The following is a 21,666-nucleotide window of genomic DNA, read 5'->3' as shown; positions in this document are numbered from 1 at the left end:
CTAAAACAATATTTCTGCTTGTGTATCTCCAAACACGACCATATGGCATCACATTTAAATGGCAGAGGTCTTGTATACACAGTGTATAAAGAATTGCTACAAACATAAAATATAGAAAGTTGGCGAAATAAATCAAAAGGGGCTTCACAATGGAGTCATGAGCAGGCATACAGTTCCTAAACAGTGGCACAGAAGGGGTGTGGGGACTTGTCACCCTTCTGTCATCTTGGCCAAAAAGACGGCACCCATTTCGTGGACTTAGTGTATTTCTCCAGACCCAGCATACAGCGGGAGCTTCTTGTTGGAATCGGTTCCCTCACCCCCCAAGTCCCATGAGGGCTACAGGTGGGGGTCCGGGATGCAGAACACATAGGGCACCCACATCACAGCTGAAGAACCGCGACCTTAGCTGGACCCCAGTGTCAGTAGCTGTTGGCAAACGGCCATTCTTCCCTCTAGAGAAAGAGACATTTTCTTTGTTATGCTGAAATGGAAACAAATCTCTGTGGAGAATTGGTGTTCTCCGTTTTTAATTTAAAAACAAATTAAGACTTTTTTTTTGTCTAATCAAACTAAATAAAGCCATTTTCCTTACATATTCTTCAACTTTCATTCTGTATGTTTGTAATTCATGGTAGAAAAAGATTACCTTGTTCACACTGTTGTCTCCTATTTCTGGTCTAAATATTCTCTGGTTACTTAATTGTCCTGTGTTTGGATGGTTACAGTTTTTTTTTTTTTTAATGTTTATTTATTTTTGAGAGAGACAGAGACAGAATGCGAGGGGGTTAGGGGCAGAGAGAGAGAGGCAGACACAGAATCCGAAGCAGGCTCCAGGCTCTGAGCTGTCAGCACAGAGCCCGACGTGGGTCTCGAACTCACGAGCTGTGAGATCATGACCTGAGCCGAAGTCGGACGCTCAACCGACTGAGCCATCCAGGCGCCCCTGGATGGTTACAGTTTTAATCCAGAAGGTGTTAGTGATAAAGTTATCAACTTTAATAAGTTTGAGAAAACAGGGCTGCATTTTTGCACTTATAAATGAAAATTATGGGTGCTATCAGTTTTTCTTGCTGATATACAAGAAGATGTGAAATGTTGCCTTAAATTAGTAGTTAACTAAACTTCATTTGGTGAAGAAAATATTTCACTTAGGAGATTTTGTTTATCCTTCATTTGTACAATTGCCATTTTCCCAGTACAAAAGTATTTCAATTACAAAAAGTATTTCAATTCTGGAGGCCAAAGGTATAGTTTTCATTATCCCTTGAAATTTGCACCCAGAGTTACATGGCCCTAAATGGCAAAGTCAGTGGGACACAGAAGCTAATTCTTCCCCTTTTCTTCAGGAATTTCTATGTTTGGAAAAGAGGACTCCTTACCTGGAGGCTGAACTTGTATTTATAAGTAAGTGGGGGGGTGGGGGTGCCTAGGTGGCTCATTTGGTTAAGCGTCTGACTCTCGGTTTCAGCTCAGGTCATGATCTCGCAGTTGGTGGGATCGAGCCCCACAGCAGGCTCTGTGCTGATAGCGTGGAGCCGACTTGCGTTTCTCTCTCCTCTCTCTCTGTCCCTCTCCCTGCTCGCGCACTCTCTCTGTCTCTCAAAATAAATAAACACTTAAATAAATAAATAAAAAATAAATAAGTGGAATACAGCAAGACATGAAAAGTAAATTGCATAGGGATGAGGGGCCTTGTAGAAAGGTTTAGGGGTAATTAAACCTCTCTTTCATCTTTAAAAGGTAGGGAGGTCGGGGCGCCTGAGTGGCTCAGTAGGTTGGGTGTCCGACCTCGGCTCAGGTCATGATCTTGCGGTCCGTGAGTTCGAGCCCCGTGTCGGGCTCTGCGCTGTCAGTTCGAATCTGATGTCTTCATCAGAAGACTCCAATCTGATGTCTTCAATGGGAAATAAGTCTTATATATAAATCCACCTTTCAATAGTGTACAAACACTCTTGTTGAACTGTAGAAAAAAAAGTGACAAAGATTTTGAATATAATATTGACTTCCCTAATTTTTATTATTTAAAAAAAAATTTTTTTATGTTTATTCACTTTTGGATAGAGAGAGACAGAGCATGAGTGGGGGAGGGGCAGAGAGAGAAGGAGACACAGAATCTGAAGCAGGCTCCAGGCTCTGAGCTGTCAGCACAGAGTCTGACACAGGGCTCGAACTCACGGACTGCAAGATCATGACCTGAGTCCAAGTCGGATACTCTACTGACTGAGCCACCCAGGCGCCCCCAAGCCCTCTGGGTGATTCTGATGCACATTAAGCTTTAAGAACCTCGACTGTGTAGTTCCAAAGAAAAGATTATTTTCAAATTAAGAAGACGTTTTCAGATCCAGCAAAGCAGGAAAACCAAACAAAACACGGAAGGGAAGAATGCTGGATAAAAGCTTTTCTTCCTAAAACATATGAGAAGATAAATGGAGAGGTTGCTGCGGGAGCACAGAGATTCATTATAACTACTGGATAAAATATGATTTTCCATAATTTGGCTGAGCAATCTGAAAAATTATAGCCAACCTGAAGAAGAAAGGGCTACTTTTTATTTTGAACTTTTCATTTGGTGGTTTCTGTGTCTAAGTTCTTTGAGGAATTACTGGTTGTGAATATGGGAAGCCCTCTAATAAGGGTAAATACAATGAAATATGCTTTCAATATTTTCTTTCCCACCAACATGAAAATGATTAAAAACGACAGAATTCCCAAAGGAAATAATGTCAATATGTTCTTATGGTGCCTAGTTAGTCAATGGTCGATTTGACATGTGGCAAGGAAGAGTAGTTTGCTTGTAAGTGACAAAATCTGAGAAAAAAGAATTTTTTGTACCTTCAGGAAATGATCCTTGCTAAACTGATATACAGTTTACTGCAATACAGAAAGAAATGCAACTACTTTGACATTAAAATAGACCTGGGTGGGGCGCCTGGGTGGCGCAGTCAGTTAAGCGTCCGACTTCAGCCAGGTCACAATCTCGGGGTCCGTGAGTTCGAGCCCCGCGTCGGGCTCTGGGCTGATGGCTCAGAGCCTGGAGCCTGTTTCCGATTCTGTGTCTCCCTCTCTCTCTGCCCCTCCCCCGTTCATGCTCTGTCTCTCTCTGTCCCAAAAATAAATAAACGTTGAAAAATTAAAAAAAAAAAAAAAAAATAGACCTGGGTGACTCTTCCCACAGAGCCTGCCCCCTGCCTTGGTGAACAGACCAGAGGTGCACTGTGAACACAGGAGCTCCCAGGATGCTGTCCGTGCCCCTGGCCTCTGTCTTACGGCAGTGAGGGCTGCAAGCACCACAGTGGGACAAGAATGTCCCGAGGGACCTTTTACCGTGGCACTGGATTGCCATCTTGCCTTTTGGTGTTAAGGTCGTGATGGGTCAAAACTCTACCAATAAAAACACGGCTTCTACCAACAGGAAGTCCTAGAAATACTGGTAAAAATTAAATTTAAAATAAAACAAAAGGGGAGCCTGGGTGACTCAGTTGACTGTCCGACTCTTGATTTCAGCTCAAGTCATGATACCAGGGCCATGGGATCAAGCCCCGTGTCAGGTTCCTCATTGAGCATGAAGCCTACTTGGGATTCTCTCTTTCTCTCTCTCTCTGCCCTCTCCCCCCACTTGTGCTCTCTCACTCTTTCTCTTTCTCAAATAATAAATAAATAAATAACAAAAGAAAGAAGGAGCGGAGGGGACTAGAGAAAAGGTAAGAAATCTCCTTGAATTGAACATGCCCAAACAGGGACTTGAATTAAATGTTACATTTTTTATAAACCCTTAATGCTAATATTAAGAGCCATGGTCTCTGTTGGGATTATGAAAGGGTTCCCCCACCATAAATTGGCAAAAAATAATATACATGCTATTAAATCCACATATTTATTCAAACCTTTGGATTATGGTTAAGCATATGGTTTAGACACTTCAGATTAAGGTACAATCTCACACATTGTTAAGAAAAGAAACAAGAGGTCCAAAATGGAGTCACTTGTGCTGAGCCCCATGCCAGTGAAGCCAGACATAACACCTATCCTAATTGCATTTTCAGCCTCTCCCAGGAGTGGAATTTAAACCAATAAGCCTGGAATTACCTGACCAGTACTAGTGAGGTCATCTGCCCGATAGACCTTAAAGGAAGGAGACCTGGCCTGAAACAATCCTTTCCTTTGCTTATGACTTGCTTGTCCCTGCCCCCTCCTGCCTCTAAAAGGTTCCATTTTGTTTAACTCCTCAGCATTCCTTCCTACTTGCGAAGATGGGATGCTGCCGATTCGTGAATCATCGAATAAAGCAAACTATATCCTCACATTTACTCAGTTGAATTTTGTTTTTTAGCAACGCCCATAATTTTTCTGTCACCTTTGCTGCAAAAAGAAAGCCTCTGACAAATGGTCACACTTTCCTGAAGTGTGAAGAAAGAGAGGTGTGTGACTATTCCCTGGTGTCCTGAGCTAGCAGACCTGAAGATTTTGCCTCTCCTGTGGAGCCCCGGGACTGAGAACATGACTGAGCCCTGAGATAACACTAGTTGTGCAGCCAGTAAGGGGGTGGGGGGTGGTGGGAGCAAGGGTTCAGAAGACCATCCCCCTATGCTTTCCTGCTAGACATGGTACAGCTAACCAGAATCTTCTACCTCATTCCCTGAATTCCTGATGAATTTTCCAGAAGAACAATGAGGTAGAAAAGAAACTAATCTCTACTGAGTGTCTAGCCGGATGCTTTATGCGTGGAGTGCCACGTATGCAAAGCTTCGAGGTAGGATGTATATGGTTCACTTGCACGCACCCATCGTTGCCTCCCTACCCAGACTCCCCTTCCCGTCAAGGACGCTGGGCCATTGGCCCTGGAGCTGGCAGCATTTCCCCAACCCCCACTGGGTCTGGTCAGATCCCTGGCTCAAGCTGGGTTAGTCAGTTCTCTCTCTCAGGGGAGTTCTGGAACACAAGGAGGAGCAAAAGGAGTCGGTTAGCTATGGGAACAGAGCTGCAATGCCATATGTGGTCGTAGTTCAAGCTATGACAGACTAAAGCCAGACGCAGAGAAAACTACAAGTGAGCCAAGACAGATGGCTTGCAGAGAGAAGGGCAGACAAGGAACTCTACTGCTGTGTAGATGGCAGGAACTCTGATTTTCTAGTGCAATGTGGTGTGATGCCATTTCCTTTCTTAGAGACCTGAGGGAGGAGACTGAATCCTCAGTAAAGCTACCTTCTATTTATGTAAGGAGGTTTTGCCTTGTGTTCCTGGTGTAAAAGAATATATGGGCTTAACCCAGTCTGGGAATCTAAGTCTGTATGATATAATTCCCAATCTCCTTCTGGAAAGAAATTGGCATTCTTGATTAAAAAAAAAAAATTAAGGGCCCCTGGGTGGTTTAGCTGGCTAAGCATCCGACCCTTGATTTAGGCTAAGGTCATGATCTCATGGTCCAGGGGATCAAGCCCTACATTGGCTCTGTGCCGACAGCATGGAGCCTACTTGGGATTCTCTCTCTCCCTCTCTCTCTGTCCCTTTCCTGCTTGTGCACTCTTTGTCTCAAAATAAATAAATAAACATTTAAAAAAATAAAACAATTTCATGATAAACTTTAATGAAGAATGCTTCTGGGAAACCTGTCACCCACCCACTCAGCCAAGTGAGACAAAGGTGATCTTTTTTCTTTTTTTTAAGTTTAGTTATTTATTTTGAGAGAGAGAGAGAGAGAGAGAGAGGAGGGGAGAGGCAGACAGAGAAGCCCAAGCAGGCTCTACACTGTCAGAGCAGAGCCTGATTCCGGGCTTGAACTCACGAACCACGAGCTCATGACCAGAACCAAAGACGGTTGCTTAACTGACTGGGCCACCCAGACGCCCCAAGACAAAGGTGATCTTTAATCAAACATCTTTTTCTTTTTTTTTTGAATCTTTAAAAATGTTTATTTATTTTTGGGAGTGAGACAGAACGTAAGCAGGGGAAAGGCAGAGAGAGAGGGGGACACAGAATCCAAAGCAGGCTCCAGGCTCTGAGCTGTCAGCACAGAGCCTGATGCGGGGCTCAAACCCACAAACTGTGAGATCATGACCTGAGCCGAAGTCAAATGCTCAACTGACTGAGCCACCCAGGCGCCTCAACAAACACCCTTTTCTTATGACATCTGGTCTAATCATCTAACCATGCAAGACTGCACTAAATCTTATACTTAAATTGTCTGAAAAGCTTGCTTTAGCAGGAAGCAATCAATTATTGTTCTGAGGCAGTGGTGGTCAAAATGTGGTCTCACCTGGGAACTTGCTAGAAATTCAAGTTCTCAAGTTCAATAGGACTTGAATAGGAAGTCTTGGGGGTGAATAGGAATAGGAATAGGAAACTCTTCCTACTGAATAGGAAACTCTTGGGGGTGGGGGCCAGGTGATGCTGACACATGGGAAATTGAAGAACGACTGCTCCGGGGACTCTGAAGCTCATAAAGATGGTTGTTGGATACTTTCAAGAACCACCTCTGGGTTGGGTTGTATGGGAGTGGAGAGACTCTAAGCAGAAACCACCTTTCCATATTCTTCTTGGCACACAGTGGCCTCATTCCAATGAATAAATTATCCTAAAGACAAGGGCTTTGAAATTTTACTGGGTGGACCCCGTGAAAAGTCCACCCACTGTTTATACCATAAACTGGGGGGGGGGGGCTTCGGGAATATGACCCATAGGAACCCCAAGCTGCTGGTGAGCCCTGGCTTCCCCACTCAGGAGGAGGTTGACAAGTAGGCCCTGCTGAGTCTCCCCTTCCAGGGAACATGCCCAAACAAGTCAGCAAAACTCTGCTTTGCTTGCAGTTATTAGCCATGCGGCTCTCCCACTGACACATTTAGTTTGGGGACAATGTCACGTCCCCAAACAGGAGGCCTTAGACTTGACAGATGGCAAGAGCTAGAATGAGGAGCAGAGAAGAAACCTTAATAATTGGGGGAACACAAAGTTGGAAAAGACAAAAATGGTCGCCTCCGCTCTAGACTATTCCTCACCAGCCCCCTCCCACCTTCATCAGTGGGAAGTTGTTTATTCTTTCCTTTGCGGCCCATGGCAGCACCCATCTTCCCTAACACATCCTAATACATCATCCTTGCTTGTATATTGGCTCCTTAATGAGACTCTTTGAGGCCCAAAGCAATGATTAGTCATTTTTGTGTTCTCTGTGTTTGGCAAAATTTATGTGCTAAATGAATGAGCCTTAACTAGGGCTGACTCAGATGTTTGGGTGGGAAATGGAGTCAACCAGCAGATTCTAAGACTCATTCAGTCAAACCTCCCGACTATACAGATTTCTGTTGGACGCATGTTCGTGTTCTCCATCCTACCCCCCCGCCCCACCCCCCACACACATAAACACACATCTTGATGTGATTTCGGGCAGTTAAAATTTCCTCTCAGTTTAAAAATGCTTCAAAAAAAAATTTAAAAAAAAATTAAAAAATTAAAAAAAAAAATGCTTCAAGTGGCTGTCAGAGCTAATTGCAACAGTCCATCGTAACAGAATTAGCGTCGAGATAACACTTTTAAAGGAAGGTGGGTACTATGCATGTGTAGGGTCATTTCTGTTCCCATCACTCAACCAAAGAAAAATCTTGAGAATTCATACTGCAGTTTTTTCAACCTTGTCAGTTCCTTGGGGCTGCTCAGAAGTGTACCTTTGAGTTCCCAGCGAACAAAGATTTGCTAAGGAAAGGAGGCGTGTCAATAAGATTAGACACTGTTTTCTTAGCTAAGTGCACTGGCACCATTCAGGGACTTGAGGTGCCATTTACATATAAACAGTATAATTGCAGTGATAGCGGGAGCTGGCACAAATTAGGCGGGTGCCGGATATGCTAATTACAATTCTCTACAATCCAAGGAGGCTGTTTGGAAAGAGAATTTAGAATTGGAGAGAATTGAAACCGGTGAGGTTAAGTGACTTCCCAGAAGGTCACACGGCTAATTAATTGGAACTTGTCTGTGTGTTTGGAATGTACAAAAGGTTTGGCGTACGATATCTCATTTAACCCTCCCAACAGCCCTGGGGGGAGAATTTTATCGCTATGATTGTCCTGCTGTTGGCGGACAATGGAAGCTACATAGAGAGAAGTTCAGTCACAATTTGCCCGGATTCGCTCAGCTAGCAAGATCCCCTGTGGTCTGCTGAGATCTCAGCCCCGAGGTCAGTCTGGTCCCAAAGCAGGACATTTGCAGGTCATTCTTTGCTTACCAGGGGCAGAGCAAGGTTGGGTGTCCCGATTCTTTCAGTAAAAATAACTGTTAAGTTCTCTACAATTTAAATTAGCCTCCAGGGCGCCTGGCTGGCTCAGTCACTGGTACATGTGACTCTTAATCTGAGGGTTGTAAGTTCAAGCCCAGCATTGGGTGTTTAGCCTACTGAATAAAGGAATAAATAAATAGATAGATAGATAGATAGATAGATAGATAGATAAAGTCTTCTATTTCATTCCCAACCAAATTCACTCTTATCAAGATTTTTATATTTCATTCCATTCCCAGGCTGTCTAAATAGCAACAAAGCTTTTATTAACATTGTGAATCAGGAGCAAATATTTTTACGATTTTCTTTTCCATGTTCCCCCCCATGGGAGATTTGCAGCGTATCTAGCAGCAATTGATGTGGGATATTCTCTGTCCTTACTTTTCTAAAATCAAAAAAGGAAACATTCACATTTACATGTTTGGAGAGGAGTACTTATACTTTAGTACAGCAAAAGTATTGGATGAATGAATGAATGAATGAATGAATGAATAGATTCATTCCTCCTTTATTCAAGAAATTTCTTAGTGATTAGCAGGGCATCTCTCAGACTTACCCTGAAATGTGTATACAATCTGGTCCCGGCTGTTCGTGCAGGAAAAATATGGAAATGTTGCAATTCATATGCCATAAGCCCTGGTTCAGCATTCCGCTCCTGTGCTGTGTCCTGAAGCCGGCCGAGCCTGCAATGACAGGAAATGGGGATCATCATGACCTAGAGGACCTCAGACAGCTTGGACAGTGTGCAGGGTGGAGGTCAGGGCTGAGCTAGTGGCACCATGAAGGAGATGGGTGGCGGCTGTGCCTGGCATATTGAACTTGTTCAAGGAGCACATACTCTGAATTGATTGGCTTATGGATCTTTGGGGAAGCAGAGAGAGAAGAAGACAAACATTCTGGAGCCCAGAACCAATTTAAAGGATCAGGAAAACGGCACGGACGAGGGGCTTCTCCTCTTGCAAGCATCTGCTCGCTCCTCTGTCCTCTGAAGGTGCCTTCCAAGCAGAGTTTCAGGGACACGCTCCTGGCCATTCTTTTTCATTCATTTTATTTTCCAGTGAAAATCAATGTCCTCCAAAGCAGACAAACAGGGGGATGGGATTGTGGCAACTGTCTCCCTAGTCATTAATGTAGGAAAAATGCTATGGGAGACAAGGAGCTAAAAACATCCAAATCTGTGACCCAAGAAGCTAAGTCAATTCCACACACGCATGGAAAATCATTGAAAACCTCATGCACCCCGAAGATGTGATTTTCACATCTCGGATGCTATTACTAGTATTAAGGGCTCTCGCAAGGCATTTTGTTAAGTCAGGATTGGATCTGACCACATTGTCTCTGTGCTCAAATAAACATTTGAGACTGAGATATTTACAGGTTTTGAAGGCATGGACCAAATGCATGCTTCTTATTCATCCTATAGCAAGCACATGCAACCCAAGAGCATTCTTGGTGGGCTGGCACTTGTCCGTTGTTTCTTTCACCGTGTAGCACGACGGGAAACAACTCCAAACCCAGCAGTGCTGTCAAATGGACACTGGAAAATCACAAGTCGTTTCCCTTGTGCCTTAATGGGCTCTGTTTGCCCAAGTCTCAAAGAATCTAATTGCTTCTTCCTTTGCTCCTCTCAAATGACATTCTCACGGGGCCACATTTAAGTTTCTGAAGGGACCTAAAGACAGCCAATTTGGGGGTGGGGGCGCCTCATTGGCTCAGTGGGTTAAGCGTCCGACCTCGGCTCAGGTCATGATCTTGTGGTTCATGGGTTCAAGCCCCGCGTTGGGCTCTTTGCTGATAGCTCAGAGCCTGGAGGCTGCAGCCTGCTTTGGATTCTGTGTCTCCCTCTCTCTCTTCTCCTCCCCCTCTCCCTCTCTCTCTCTCTCTCTCTCTCTGTCTCGAAAGTAAATCAACATAAAAGAAGAAAAAGAGCCAATTTTTTTCAGGTTCTTAAGATCAGCCCTTCCTTAGATCACCATACAGGGACAGGCTGTTTCCCCACCTTTTCAATTTCTAACTTCTATAGAATTCATTTGAGCAGAACTCATCTTTCCTGTATGCACTCCATGCACTCCCAAAGGCCTCTGATTCCTGCTACATATAAAACTCTCCCTCCACCATCATCTCACTCATGAATGGAAATTCCAGAAATGCTCCTGGCTTTCTAAACCCAGAAAGCAGACGCGATATTATATCATCGGCCTGACGACCTTTAGTTCTTCCCTTCCAGCTGTCTCTCTAGCAGATCTGTCCTCTGTGCATCTTGCAAAGTCAGCTCCCTGTCACCCCTCGGAAAGGTCCACAGCAGCTCCGATGGGTGCCTGACACGCCCGGGTCACCCCACCTGCAGGGAAGGCAGCTGTTTATGCTGCGAGGGAGCTCAAGGCGTGGCCGTGGCTGTGCCCTGACAGAGCACTTCTGAGTGCAAAGCCTGCCTCCGCCCCTAAACAGTGTGGTGGCATTTGCTGAAGTACCCCTTTCCCTTGCCGCTCGGTTTCTCCATCTGTAAAACCAAGAGAACACGCATACCTAGGGCCCATTGATCCATGCGAGAAGCCTCATTTTCTACCTCCACCATCAAGCCTTGCCAGACGTAATTACTTCCCTCTGCATGTTTTCTTTCTTGTATATATATATATATATATATATATATATATATATATATATATATATTTTAATTTGCAAACTGGAATACCTGTTTATATTTTTCAAGCACATTCTTAGCGGATTTATACAGGAAGCTAAATTACCAACACAAAGCTGGTTGGAGGGCATGCACTCAGAGGTGCTGGTATCTTGAATTCATGATACATTGCTTCAAACCTTCATCCCCCCCCTCCCCCCTAGCAATAGCTAATCTTGATTCAGGTCTTGCGGGGGTGCTGAATAATATGATTCTGTCTGTATGTATTAACAGTATTTAATACTCGCGGTACTGCTTGTTTTGTTACTGGTTGTAATCCTCCCAACAGCCCTATGAGTTGGGCACCATTATTACCACCATTTTATAAGAAAACAGGGGCATGGAGAGAACGGGTAACTTACCCAAGGATACAAGTTGGCCACGCTGGGGTCTAGCACCAGAGCCCCAGCTCCCAGCTACTGCATCGTGCCTTCTTATAGAAGTAATTCGGTAAGACCTCGCCGCGGATGTTCACCGCGCTTTGAATCACGTACGCCGCCCCAAATGAACTTGGCTGTTTTGATTTTGCTCCTTGATATTTGCACGTTTTCCCCACGCTCGCTTCCCTCAGCTTAGGAGGAGCAGGGAAGGAACTAGGGATTGCGGATCTCCTCTTTGCCTTTGATGTCACGCTCAACATTTTCTGTGGAAGTGCCAACACCAGGAAATAGTAAGGGTAAATAATAGGATAGAGGTCCTTGGCCGTCCGTGCTTCTGCGAACACTATACCATGCAAGTCCTGGTCAAAGCAGCTCCTGATTCAAAAGGAAAGCTTCTGGGGATGCCACAGTCCTTGCTTCCTTGGTCATAGATCCACACCTCTCAAATTTTGCAGAAATACTCACCTGCTCCCAGCCGTTTCTGAATTTACAAATTCTTTAAAGGGTGTGAATCTGCTCTGTAATTCACTTTGAAAAGTTCCAGGCATCTAGGAGGTAGTAAATGCTGATGCTTTGATTTTGATTTCTCCATGCTTCATTAACTGAGATTGTAATGAGTTTCTGTTTGAAAAGCTATAAGATAACCACTCTTCTCATCCATTTTCTTGCCCTGGAGGTATACATAGAAGCAGTATAAACGAAAGCTTTGGACTCCATAATTTTCAGTGAATAAGGCCAAAATGAAATCCAGAAGGTTCTACTTGATAGAATGTTGTCTAAGATTCTAGAATCTTGCAGAATGAATAGATGGGAGGGTATCATCCCTGAAGAGGGATTTAAACAGACGACAATGCTATGTTGCTACTTGTAAGTTAAAAGTAGCAACTCCCTTGACCTTGATGATGCATCTGTAGAGCCTTTGAAGAGTGGGAGCAAGGAAAGAAAAAGAAAGGCAACTTTTATGATTAAATAAAATCATGATCCGTGCAGAATGTTTCTCAGCATGTGGAATATTCAAGATACCAGACAACAACAAAGATGCTATTTTTGTCTTTTTGAAGAATAAAGACCAGAAGGAAAGCCATAGTAATGATGGGAGCTCCTGAACTTCTCCAGTTCTGTAAGTTCTTAGCTGTCTTCCTACTTGCTGTCTTGACACCCACGGTCTTGATACCTACTTGCTCCAGTGGTGAGTTCTATTAGGTAATAGGCAGAGATACACTACCTGCCCACTGTGTGTGGATTTCTGTATTGCCCTATGGCTCTGTACTTGAGAAGGTTACACTCCGTGGACGACAGCCAAGAATGCATCTATAGAGCTGAAAGAGAACCCTTTGCCCAGATCAGAATCTGTTCTGTGGCATTTTTGGATGCACGGCCTTCAGCATAGGCAATGCTCTCCCAGAGAACTTGCCGTTGTACTTTTAAAGATAGCCCATTCCATTCTATCTCGCTTATCTTTTTCAGGACGAAGACAATGAAAACCTTCAAATACTGTGTTTCCTTCTTTTGAAATACTGACTAGGCAATGAATTTTTATTTTATTTATCTCTTCATTCTATGCTTCTATGATTATTTCATTTTTCATTACTTGGTAAATTTCCAAACTCCTTGATTATACTTGAGAAGCACCCCACAGAGAAAACAGAAATAAGTAAACAAATTAAGCTGCATGGCAGAAAAGAATTGCGGGTTCATGAAATCACTGAATGCTGCATCGTAGATTATGAAATGGCATTATGTTGGTGGAAAAATTAAGATACTCATGTCACTGTAGAACAAAAGCAATTTGGGTGCCTGGGTGGCTCAGTTGTTCAGCCTCTGACTTTGGCTCAGGTCATGATCTCACAGTTTGTGAATTTGAGTCCCACATCAGGTGAGCTCGAGCCCCGTTTCTGGTAAGCCCTGCTTCTTTCTCTCTCTCTGTCTCTGTCTCTGCGCCTTGCTCACTTGCGTCCTCTCTCTCTTTCAAAAAAAAAAAAGGTGGGGGGTTCCCTGGGTGGTTCAGTTGGTTAAGCATCCAGCTTCAGCCCAGGTCATGATATCATGGCATGTGGGTTCGAGCCCCGCATCAGGCTCTGTGCTGACAGTTCAGAGCCTGAATCCTGCTTCGGACTCTGTGTCTCCCTCTCTCTCTGCCCCACCTCTGCTTGCACTCTTTCTGTCTCTCTCAAAATAAATACACATTAAAAAAAAAAAAAGAACAAAAGCAATTTTTGGAGTTAAAGATTGTCTATTCAGCATCATCTCCACCGTAGGTTTTGATCTGGGCAGCTATTAAGGAGGTTGAGGTGCTCAGAGACTTGTCGTCTTTAAATAGATAATGATTTTTCAATATTTATATAGTCCTTTTCAAGGACAAACAAGACACATTAAAGCACGAAGGTTATGTTTCACATAGTCATAGATTTGTGAAACACAGAGTGAATACTATATACCATTTCAGCTTGATTCTTTGCCTTATGCTGGCCATCATAATTATCCGTTCACCAGGGGCAACACCCTGTGGCTGAGTAAGTCCGGTTTATTGCTCATGGCAGTGAGGGAGAAAGGACAACCCAGGAGCCTTCAGTAGGAGGGTGTGAAAGAAAACCCAGATTTGGTCTCGGGTGATTTGGGGAAGGGTGTAGTGAAGTGGGACTTTGCTGTTGATTGGATGATGTCAGGAAGTGGGCTAATTCTGAATGGGTATCTTAATGCATCTTATAGAAGGAGGGACGATGGAGCAAGGCTGAAGCTACAATTGGTAAGAAGCAGCAGTCATTCAAATTAGGGATCAGAGAGGGATATTTGAGCATTTGAGTGGTTTAGAAAGTGGTCGTGTTTTGTCTTTGTTCACACGGGACTACCGGGGGAGTGCTCTTGTTTTGGTCTTGACGCATATGATCCCAGAGTGGCCTTGTCTGATGCTGAGCCTCTGTGATACTGTTTATGTTTAATGGGAGAATACCATGGCGTGGTTTTGAGATCTGGGCCAGATCCCAGGGAACAGGCAGGCCTGGGTGATAGTGGAAGCCAGGTCCAGATGTCAGGGACAGCTTTCCTCTTATAATAATCTCCATATGAGATTATGAGCCCCATCATGGCAGATGCCATTCTTTTCATCACTATTTCCAATACCTATATATAGCCTGGCATGTTCGAAGGTGTTCAATGAATAATCTTTGAATGGATGTGTGTATAAATGACTGAGTGTATGAGCAGGCTATGGAGATTCTTCAACAGTCTTCTAGACGATTATATTTAAAAGAGTTAAACAAAACAAAAAGAGTTCATGTCTTCTTAGCGTAGGTGAACATGAATGAGTCAGTCTGCTCCAATCAGGAGACATTTTTACCTTGAGGAATGTGCATTAGTCATAGAGTGACCTTATGGCCTGAGCCGCCTGTTCAGGTCCAGTGCATGCTTGTTGTCTCATGTAATTATTAATGGTGCCCCTTCTTTCTCAAATATTCTATGGTTTGATTACGATCTTCCTAACTATGGGCTGGAGGACTGCTTTAGAATAACAACCAGTGGTCCCTGTCCTGGGGGTTCCTAACTAGGGACTAACAAAAGGACAGGATGGCAGGCAAGTGTGAAACGGACTTACTCTAAGCAATGCCGAAGGCCACTTAAAAAACCTGATTAACTCTCAATAGTCTGCCCCATAGGGTAATCAAGAATATGCATGACTAACATTTGTCATATTTATTTCATCATATGAACCTTTTTCATTATACTGTTCTCCTATTAAAATTGGTTTATATTGGGTGGTATATTTTGTCTGAGAATGAACAGAGGTGGCCTACAATTTGCTATAGATAATCCCATGTTGATAATTAAAATAGCATGGGCAAATTCACCTCAACCTCCAGATTCATGAAGCTGGGACATTCATTAAAGCTTATTTAAGTTCAACTCTCTAATTTTACAGATAAGGCCTCAAAGGTCCAGGAAGACTGAACTATTTTGTCCAAGGTAAAAGAACAAATCATTGTGATCAGGTACAGAGCTTACATTGTTATATCGCCTCATGGGTAAAATTCTCTTGCCAGTAAGTTTACATAGAAATAGTAATCAAAATGTATTCATACGTGTGAACTTTTGTAGTGTTGTATTTCCTGAATTAATCAGGAAACTTCTAAGTACGATGTGCTATGGAGCCCTCTATAAATCCATTGTGCTATTTTTGCTTTCCATGTAAACAACTCTTATTTTATATGGAAAGAAGAGCACTGTGGTTGGGAAAGCCAATCAGTGAGATAAAGTGGTTTCTGGCATCTTCTATTTCACATCCCCATTTCTGTTTTGAAAGGTAGTAACTGTGTAAGTAGAGATGTAAATAATAGTGAATTACTATAAAAGCAAACACACACATGCTGTACATTTCAGAAGCTGCACAGTGAAATCTGGAATGTTCTAAATCAAGGGAGACAAACATAACATATTAATTTCCCTGAGTTTTTCAGAGTATACATGCTGCTAATGAGGAGAGGTAGAGAATTTTGATTAGTTTCCCTTATTTAACAGTGTATTTTCTATGTGCATGAAGCTTAGAATCTCAAAATAATTTTAAACAATAATTAAAAATATTTTGGGGGGCGCTTGGGTGGCTCAGTCGGTTGAGCATCCGACTTCGGCTCAGGTCATGATCTCACTGCTTGTGAGTTCGAGTCCCGCGTCAGGCTCTGTGTTGACAGCTCAGAGCCTGGAGCCTGCTTCAGATTCTGTGTCTCTGCCTCTCTCTGCCCCACCCCCACTAGCATCTCTCTCTCTCTCTCTCTCTCTCTCTCTGTCTCAAAAATAAATAAACATTAAAAAAATTTTTTAAAAATATTTTAGCAGTTATGTTGCCAGAAAAAGGAAGCCCAAATTTCTAATTGTAAGGTTAGCAAACATTCAAAAGTTTTTATAAGGGAACACTGCCTCATTTAATGAAAAGAAGTCTCAGAATTACCGACGTTTCCAGACTCTCATTTTCTCCTTGCTAGGGGAGGGATGCCGTCACAACACCGACCACTAGGGGGCACCCCCCCAACACATCTTACCTGTTTCGGTACAGAAACAGTGGATCTCAAGTCGGTCAGTGCACAGCGCCCCCCCCCCCCACCCCGCTCCCCAAATGAGAATCATTATATGCGTATCACTCCACTAAACATATTTTCATTTTAAATGTTTATTTTTTTTTTTTTGAGAGAGAGAGGCAGAGAGAGGGAGACAGAACTCCAAGCAGGCTCCACAAAATAATATGTATTTCAACATATATATAAGGCTTAGGTACAAATACTAGAAAATACATATAATGAGGTAGTTAGATTCTACACATAGAAGCAATTTGCTAAAATACAAATACAGGTGGGTTATGGTAATGACTCATGTACTTTGAGTGGTGCTGCCATCAATGACAGAATGACTGAAGACGAAGAAGTCATTGTAAATCTAAAAGTTGTCAGTCATGACTTCTATTGTAGCTTCATTCCTTTTTTAAAAATCCAGTATAGGGGTGCCTGGGTGGCTCAGTTGGTTGGGCATCCGACTTTGGCTCAGGTCACGATCTCCCGGTTTGTGAGTTCGAGCCTTGCGTTGGGCTCTGTGCTGAGAGCTTGGAGCCTGGAGCCTGCTTCTGATTCTGTGTCTCCCTCTCTTTCTCTAACCCTCCCCTGCTTGTGCTCTGTCTCTCTCTCAAAAATAAATAATAAACATTTAAAATTTTTTTTAAAAATCCAGTACATATGGGAACGCTAAAAATTCTGCTTTATATGTAGAAGCGTTGCATTTATGTGTAAAACTGTGCTATCGACCAATGTTTGTGTCTCTCTCAGCCCCAAATTCATGTGAAGGTCTCAGGAGGTGGGACATTCAGGAGTGATTAGCTCGGTTCGGTAGAGGCTTCATGAATGGAATTAGTACTATTACAAAAGAGACCCCAGACGGGTTGGCCTTGTGAGAACACCAGACACGTGACCCCATGTGAGGACACGAGAAGATGGCCGTCTGCAGTCAGGGAGAGCTTTCACCCGAACTTGGCCACACAGGCACCCTGAGCTCAGTCTTCCAGCCTCCAGGACTGTGAGAAATAAATTTCTGTTGTTTACAAGCCACCCAATCAATGGTATTCTGTGATAGCTGCCCAAATGGACTAGGACAGTCACATTCTAGGCTCAGATAGTGACGGGTTTGTTTTTTGTTTTTTTAACCGATATGAATGTTTCAGAAGGGCTTTTGGAAGTTGGACAGTATGTGGAACAATTCTTCTCAAGGGCATACTGTGACATTCAGCATCACTGACCCCTCCCCTAAATTCCACAAGTGCCCCGCAACCCAACTGTCAAGATAAGAAAAAGTACGCCAGAATGCCCCTAAAAGTGCTTCTACACTCATTGAGAACCACTGGTCAAGGGCAAAAGGCCCTCCCTTCTACCCTCATGTGTGTCCTTCCTCTAGCTCTCAGAGGAGAGGGAGATTTGCCTCCTTCCCCACAAGACTGGACCCTGGACAGCACTTTGGTGGGACGTTGTCTCCAGTTCAGATTTAGAGTACATCTCTATCTTGGTCTTTCCACGTCTGTCATCTGGAACTTCACACTCAGCATTGGAAGGAGTTTCAAAAAGGAACAGGAGGAAATGCAAATGATGAGCATATGACACCCAGAGCTGTGCTAGAAATACCAACACAGGGTTTCTAGGATGTGGTCAGACAGTTAACTGCATCAAATGTATTTGTTAAACATACAGATTCCAGGGCTCCATTCCACACCTTTGAAATCACATCTCCGGAGCATGTGGCCATAGAATCTACATTTTTAAAAATGTCTATTTATTTATTTTGAGAGAGAGAGAGAGAGAGAGAGAGCTCACACATGAATGAGAGAGGGGCAGAGAGAGAGAGAGAGAGAGGGAGAGAGAGAATCCCAAGCTGTGTCTGTGCTGTCAGAGGCTGACATAGGGCTCGAACTCACAAAGTGCGAGATCATGACCTGAGCTGAAATCAAGAGTCGGCTTTTCCACTGTTTTCAAAGAGGATTGTTTCTGATGATTTAAGCAAAGAATGATTTCATATTCTAAATGCACTTTTGTATTAAAATAAGGGAAAACACTGGAAAAGGATGTCCCTAGGTTTGGACAAGGTTTTGAGGGTACAGAAATTCTGCATATAATTCTGCCTGTGCATCCAGAGCAGTAAAGGAAGCGTAGTCCCACGTCATATTATTCCCACTATGAGTCAAACAAGGTTTAAAAATATTCGTATCTCTTTATATAACTGTGGCGATACTAGATTTTCTAAGTTTTGCTCCAAGTTTGGTTTGCTCACATTTTAAAGAGTATTGATTATTCCACTGGTATTAAATGATAATGGTGATGATGAGAGTGATAATAATACCTTCCTTACCCAAGGGCACAGAGAGTGCTAATGCCTTAGGCAGCATCTGGACCCAGATTTCCCTGGTGTGGAAGCTTCAGCTCTTGTCACTTTCCCACACTGCTCCTTGACAATGGATACAGTCATACCAAATTACGTACCACACCAACGATGCTGCATGCAGTAGGCCTCTGCAAAAGAATGAGAAAATCAGAACCTTGGTAGAGAGTGCAAGTATTTATAACACAGGGTTTATAATGCAGGGAACTGATTACAGAAAGGGGGAGGAGTCGAGAGCCCAACCGGGAACAGTGAAGGAACCCAGAGATCTGCAACCACAGGAAACCACCAGCACCCTTGACTGAGAGGCAACAGGCGGTGGCGAAGTTACCAGAAGCCATGGGGCATCCAGTGAAAGCTGAGAGAAACCCAGTCAGCCAGTGCACGAAGGAGACCAGACCACTCTGAAGAAGCCACTGGAGGCAGAGAGAGAAGGTGATAACCCTGGTTTCTCCCTTGCTGTTACACTCCAGTCTCTGCGGGCCGCGCCCAGTCGGCAACCCCAGGAACCTGGAAAACCAACCTCATCAGTTGTTCCCTCCCCTGTACAGAGCAGGCAGGGAAGGGCAAGGACTGGGTCTGAGAGCTGACGGATCCAAACAGACATCCCCACGTGGGATTCTGTTGTTGTTTTCCAGAATACAGCACCTTATGGCTTCTTTAAATAGTAACCCCCTAACACCTTTAGACTTACTTGATGGAACAAAAAAATTTTCTTTTTAAATCACATGACTTTAAAAACATCTATTCATGCAAGAGGATATCTTTTTTGTACCTGTAACGTACTGAATATTGGCAAAAGAAAGCATTATTGAATGCCTTCTTGCCAAGGGCCAGCAGAAACAATTGCCAGGCTAATAATTCAGGGTATGAATTTTGCTTGACTTCTTATCTGAGGCAAAGGGAAGCTGGTACAAATAGTACGGTCATCTGGCTAAAACTTTTGGAACACTAACTTACTGGAACATTTTACGGTGGCCTTTTGCGTGATTACATACGGTATGAGGAGCTTGGGCTAGGAGTCCTGGGCACAATTCTTCAGAAATGTAGGGTATTGGAGACTTCTGGGTCTCTGGAGGAAGTTCTAAGTGAAGGTCCTGGCCGCTGAATTTCACAGTAGGTTGTGCTCCCGGACTGACAGCCAGTTTCTGATGAACGGCCGGTCCCCCGAAGGGGAGAGTTGGAGCGCCCTCTAGGGGAGAGCTGGCTATCCCTGGGTGCCGGGCCTGGGCACCTCCCGAGGCTTTCTGCAGTCTCTTTTTTTCTTCAAATACTCCATGAAATACGGCTGTGGTCTTAGCAGACATTGCGTCAAAGGAGATTCAGTACAGATTATACTCTGTGTGTGCTGTCACACATTCAGAGGACTTGCCAGGTAAATGGCTCAAAAAACATGAACAGCAGCAGAGAGGTCAGCATTTCGGTGCCCTCAGAGCTCGGCCACAGAACGTGGCCCAGCATCACTGCCGGCATCTAAGGAGAAGCCGACGGGCTGTCTTCTGGGCGTATGACTCTCCTGACTTACAGTGATTTTTTAAAAAAGCACTTTCTCCGGCCTTTTTTGAAGGAGGCGGCTAAGTAGGGTAATTTGTGGTTAAGATCATAGACTTTGGAGCCTAGTTTTCCTTGTATCCTCATAAGTCTATCCCCGTTTCTCTACCCCTACCACTACTGTGTTGCCACAGCCACTGACTGTTCCGCTCACGGCTCTCCGTCTCCTCCCTGCTGCCACCGCTGGGATCTTTCCAGGCAAATAAGATCAGCCATATTCACCATCCTCCAAAGGCTGCCCCAGCCTTTAGGATATTATCCACAGGGTATATGGTCCCACCAGCCCTCCAGGGATATCTCACCCACAGCCCCTGCTCTGCAAATCCCCGACAACCACCCAACGACAGCCCATCCTTGTGGGAAAACTCCAATCTTCCCAGGCAGGGTTCGGGTGGAAGGGGTGGGGGGCAAATGCTCTCCGCAGCAACTTGTAATTCTTGACTATTCCTTTGCCTCCTGGCAAAGCCAAGTCTAGACAGGGGGCTGGGCCTTACTCCTTTGAGTAGCACTCAACACCCAACGCCTGGGACAAAAACGGGACTCAAGGATATTTGAAAAGCACTTTACAGTTTGCACAGCGTTTCTCACATCTGCTGATTTAATCCTCACCACGCTCATGTAGCGGTATTTTCTAATTATACAGGCAAGGGGACTGAGGCTCGAAAAGGTCGGTGGCCCACGTTAGACTCCCAAGGGGCAGAAGCGGTACTCAACCCGTGGTAGGGCTGAGAATTCTACAGACTTTGTGTGAATCCCGACCCGGCCATGGACTGGCTAAAGCACCGACTTCACCTCCCTGCTCCCGTGACCTCATCCTTAAAGAAGACAGTAATTCCAATTCGGGCTTGCTGTGAGGATTAAATAAAACAATGCCTATGGAGTGTCTAACAGCGCCTGGCTCGCGGCCGGAACTATAAATGTGAGTTCCCTTTCTGACCCCAAGCTTGGCGAGCTGCTTCTCCTATTTCTACGGCAGCTCCTCCTTCTCCGAGCTCCGGAGGCCACAGGGGGTGCCAACTGTAGAGCACGGTGCCCGCTTTGACGCGATAGCTGCATGGGGTACCAGCAGTCCTTAGAGGAGTGTGGGGACTACGCGCACAGCTGTGAGAAGACAGCGGGGACGGAACTAGGAGAACCTAGGAGGCAAGGGTTGGATGGAGGGGCCCGTGGGGGCCGTTGGTCAACAACAGAGGGGGGGCTGGGACCCCACTGCACACACCACCCAGCGGGCCACTCACGTCTCCCGGACATCCAGTCTCCCGCAAGTGGCCAGTGTCCGCCTCTCTGCCACCCCACTTCACCCTTGCTACTTCCTTCCCTCCCCAGCTCTCGGCACTGTCCTTAGAGCCTCAAAAAGCAAGGAGGGTCCCAAGGCGAAGAACGCTGGG

The 21,666-nt window shown here is 44.5% G+C and overlaps 1 long non-coding RNA gene across 1 annotated transcript; it reads right to left on the bottom strand.

The window, feature by feature from the left end:
* Nucleotides 1–1,566: 1,566 nt before the first annotated feature.
* Nucleotides 1,567–21,649, bottom strand: LOC123588225. The gene is made up of 5 exons (XR_006707767.1): nt 21,517–21,649; nt 18,698–18,858; nt 11,309–12,243; nt 8,823–8,949; nt 1,567–1,963 (listed from the first exon to the last, which is right to left on the bottom strand). It is a non-coding gene; the product is annotated as an uncharacterized LOC123588225 (long non-coding RNA).
* Between the last annotated feature and the right edge of the window lie 17 nt (nt 21,650–21,666).

Source organism: Leopardus geoffroyi, chromosome D3 (genome assembly GCF_018350155.1).
Source record: "Leopardus geoffroyi isolate Oge1 chromosome D3, O.geoffroyi_Oge1_pat1.0, whole genome shotgun sequence".
NCBI classification, from domain to species: domain Eukaryota; kingdom Metazoa; phylum Chordata; class Mammalia; order Carnivora; family Felidae; genus Leopardus; species Leopardus geoffroyi.
This window is presented reverse-complemented; position numbering and strand designations above follow the sequence as displayed.